This window comes from Mixophyes fleayi, chromosome 6 (genome assembly GCF_038048845.1).
Source record: "Mixophyes fleayi isolate aMixFle1 chromosome 6, aMixFle1.hap1, whole genome shotgun sequence".
NCBI classification, from domain to species: domain Eukaryota; kingdom Metazoa; phylum Chordata; class Amphibia; order Anura; family Limnodynastidae; genus Mixophyes; species Mixophyes fleayi.
Window position 1 is genome coordinate 211121604 of NC_134407.1, and position 4174 is coordinate 211125777.

The window sequence follows — 4174 nt, forward strand, 5'->3', positions numbered from 1 at the left end:
ACCATGTTTATTTGGTTAGGAAAAAATTAAAATAGAAAAGTGAGGTTTAAGCTTGTCCAATTTATTGTTGTTTAATTTGTTATGCAAAATAAGTTTATTTGTGTGGTTATGGAAGGAACAAGTGATAATCCAGATGAAGAGGTTAGCGGGAGTGCTGCCCCTGCTCGCTGGGACGGAGGAAACTCTGCATATGTTTTTATTGTGTGTATTGCATTCCATAGGGAAGGCGTAGACTAATTATGTCGGCACTTGTCAATAAGAACATAACAACACAGCACATTAAGTTTCTTTCTGGTAATGTAGAAGTAAGAAAAAAGTAAGAAATTTACTCCACATCTAAATAAAACAAACTGAATATTGCATTTTTCAGGAGACCCAGTGAAGGTTCGGGCATGGCTCCATCCTTAAAGATGGGGGGATAGGCGGTTGCACTTCAGCCCCATTTAAAACAAAATAATAGAGGTGTTGCAATACTATTGAGTAGGCAGATTTCATATGCAATATCAAGATACTGTTATAGACATGGAAGATTGCTACTTAATTGTCTACATTTAAATAACTCCAAATTCACTTTTCTTAACAATGTATATTCCCCAAGCACACAATTACCCAAATTCTTTTGACAAATATCCTACCTGTTGGCATAGTGTGACACTCCACACTTTATCATAGGTGCCAATATGGTACCTTCTTCCAGACAATGCAGCGGGAATCAGAATCCCTTCCTGTCATTCCACAAAGAACACCCCACACCCCACTTGGTCCCCGATATCGTCATTTAAAGAATGTCCTGAGTCCCACCATGTGAAATGCCAGGCGGAACCAGGGAGCCATCACTGTACCAGCTGAATGTGAGGTCTTTAGGCAGGAGTATTTCTAGCTGGGGCACAAGCCCCTAGTCCACTAGGCCGCCTGCTGTGGAAGGCTCCAGTACGTTGGGGGATAAGAAGCTTATACCACCGCATGGCCATTGTTCCCAGCAGGAGTTAGATTTTTGCAGGATAACTTGGAGTGGCGTCTCCTCCTTTAACCATTTAGATGGATTTTTATGGGCTTTGGTGCTCTGAGGGGCTGTCTCAGCCTGGCAATTTTCTCCTATGCCAGCCAGGACAAAGCATAACAGGCAGTGTCCACTGTTCTCCAAGACGGTTGTCTAGTAACAGCAACTGGCGTCTTAGACAAATCAAGCGGCAGTGGGCGCTGCCTTGCTCTGAACTGGATGCAAAGAAGCGGCACTCAACAAAATTGCTCTATGCTGCTGGCATCTAGCCGCTTACTAGGCAACAGCAGCCTAGCAAATCTCTTTCATTAAGAGCCTTCTACACCAGTGTTACTAATCAGCATGAGCACCCTCTCATCGGTTCCCAGCAAATAAAAACCCCTTTCCATCACCAGTGCTTTTCATGGTTCAGTCTGTACAAGTGTGCCATGGCTGCTTATGCTGAATTGATCTGCTGCTGTACTTGGACCGTGTATTTGACTTTGCGGCTTTCTCCTGCCCTACTTGCTTTTGGAGCCATTGTTGACCTCAGCCTGGTTACTGGTATTCCCCTTTGATTTCTGCCTGCCCTGCCCTGGGCCTGTGTACTATAGAAACCTGCCTTGCTCTTCTTCTGCCGTTTTGATTTAAGCCTGTATTAATTTCACCAAATGCCTCTTTCTGTGTCCTTTCCCTCATTAGGCAATATCTTGATTTAATAAGCCCCTACTACTATAAGTTAAGACCTGGGGACCACCACGACCTCTGGAACATATTGGGCCTGATTCACGAAGGAGAGCAAAGCAAGAAAATGAGTAAGTCTTCTCCTGGACAAAACCATGTTACAATACAAGAGGTGCAAATGAGTTTATTATTTTGCACATAAGGAAAATACTGGCTGTTTTTTCATGTAGGATGCAAATACTTCATAGCTTTATTTTTACACTGACTTTAAAAGTTGATCTATGACATGCTCTACCCCAATTATAAATCTGTCCTCACATTTTAAATTTACCTCCCTCTCCAATGCAACATGGTTTTGCCAAGGTTCAAAGTTACTCATTTTTTTTGCTTTACTTTTCTTAATGAATCAGGCCCATTGTATTCCTTGGAAAGGGAACTGCTATAGGCAAATACCTTGTGAAGAGGTTCTAGGCGTTTTAGCATCTCATCAGTGCTGCGTAATTAGTGGCGCTATATAAATAAATGATGATGATGATCTGATATTGCCATAACAGAAAGTGACTAGCGCCCTTTATAGGAGAACAAATACAGTTTGAGCCAAGTATGCATTTCAAAGTCACATTTCTGTACATAATGAAGCACATGCAGGTTTTTAAGAAAACTACAAGCAAGTTATTCTTCCTAATGAGAGGAGCTTCCCAGCTGGCGTAAACTTTATTTTAGGATACTGTTTACACCCATCTTGTCACAATCACAAATTCAGTTTTAAATTTACATTTTTCTCATAATGATCATATATATAAAATTGTGTCTTAATGCTTATACATACAATGCATAAATATTCAGTTTATAGACTTATTTGGTCAAGAAAACGAGACTCTTTATAAACATTAATGGAATCAATCAAATCCCTACTTGCCTGATGAAGCAGGCTGCTTGCCTGGGAAACGTGGTGAAGTGGAGGACTTGCATTACATTTGCTACAAGTGGAACTTTGTGAAGTTTGGAATCTACTCAACTTTCATCTAAATGTGAACGTATCCTTTTCATCGGGAGCATGGTATCGGCAGCTCCCAGGAAAGAAAAACTTGACTGGAGTAACAATCAGAGACACACCACGTCCGGCCAAGCTGCTTAGTCCTGAGAGGAGTGGTAGTGAGGTACAAGCTGAAACCAAAGGACTGTAAAAGGTAGAATATTGATGGACAAAGCCAAGGTCAAGGGATTGGAGATGGTAGAGTAGTGGTGGGTGAGGTTGAAGGGTTGGAGAAGATAGAAATGTGATGTGTAGTCAAACAAAAAAAGTCTTCTTCAATGCACAAGCAGAGGCATCCAAACCAAAACTTAGCTTATGCAAAGGTTTGGTAGAACTCGGGGACTTAAGCTACAAACAGATTGTCACACGCCGCTCGCCCGCGGCTGCCACCCGGTAACCTGAACATCTATTCATTCCTCATTCCCCGCTTTCTTCCCTGGCTGTCAGGTCTGCAAATGGCTCTGCGCATGCGCGGGTGATCATCTCACCTGTGCTCACCTTCTCCCCTCATCCATTGGTTACCTCTCATTTATAAGGCTCCTCCCAGCACCTCTCAGTGCTGGTTCTTGTCGTCAGACTCCTGGCCTGGAAGCAGCTCATGCACTCTGCTGCAAATCACCTATTACCTGCTCCATGCGTTAGTGGTAACTACTGCAGATCATCGCTATCATCTCTCTATGGACTATCTCTGAGCATCGCTCAGCACTCCTACCCATTAGTGACTAACTGTGCCGACCTTCTTCTCTGTCCTCGGTTCTCCATCACTGCTCACTGGGAACTCCCCTAAAGGGCCGCAACCTGCGAGGTGGAAGCTGCAAAGCCCAAATTCCCTTGCGGGAACCTCCGGTGAAAACCTTCTGCTTTGTTAGACTCCGCGCCTCTGGGTGAAGTACCACCAATCTCAGTTAGAACAGAAGGATCCCACTCATCCTAGTAAATCCTGACACAGATCAAATAAATTCTTCTGATAGACTTGACCTTTTCACTGAAGGGCTTCGGTCTGAAACGGGATTTGGCTAAATTTGTCTTGTTTTAAGAGGACTGTGGCAGTCAAAATGATGCACTTACATATATTACATCGCATTTCTTACATCTGTTATCAATTTACTTTTTTTTTTTTACTATTTGTTAGTAGTGAAGCTGTGATTTTCTGTTGATATTGAATCTCTTCTCGAACTAGCTGTAAAATACCTTTTCTGGATCAAGCATTCAGTCAGATGACCAGACAAGTATAATTGTGGAATTCAACATCTGCAACTATGACGCTTTTTAATTGGGTAGAGTAGGTGTGATTTTTAAAAACTGGCCAAATCGTCTACACTTAGCAGAGTCAAAACAAACAAGAAGTATCTTAACAGATTCATTTATAAATCTTTAATTTTACAATCTTAGAATCTTTTAGAATTCTTTCGTTAGATAGAAGTCAAGCTTCCAGTAGATATGTACAATAAACACAAAGCATCATATAAGCAATA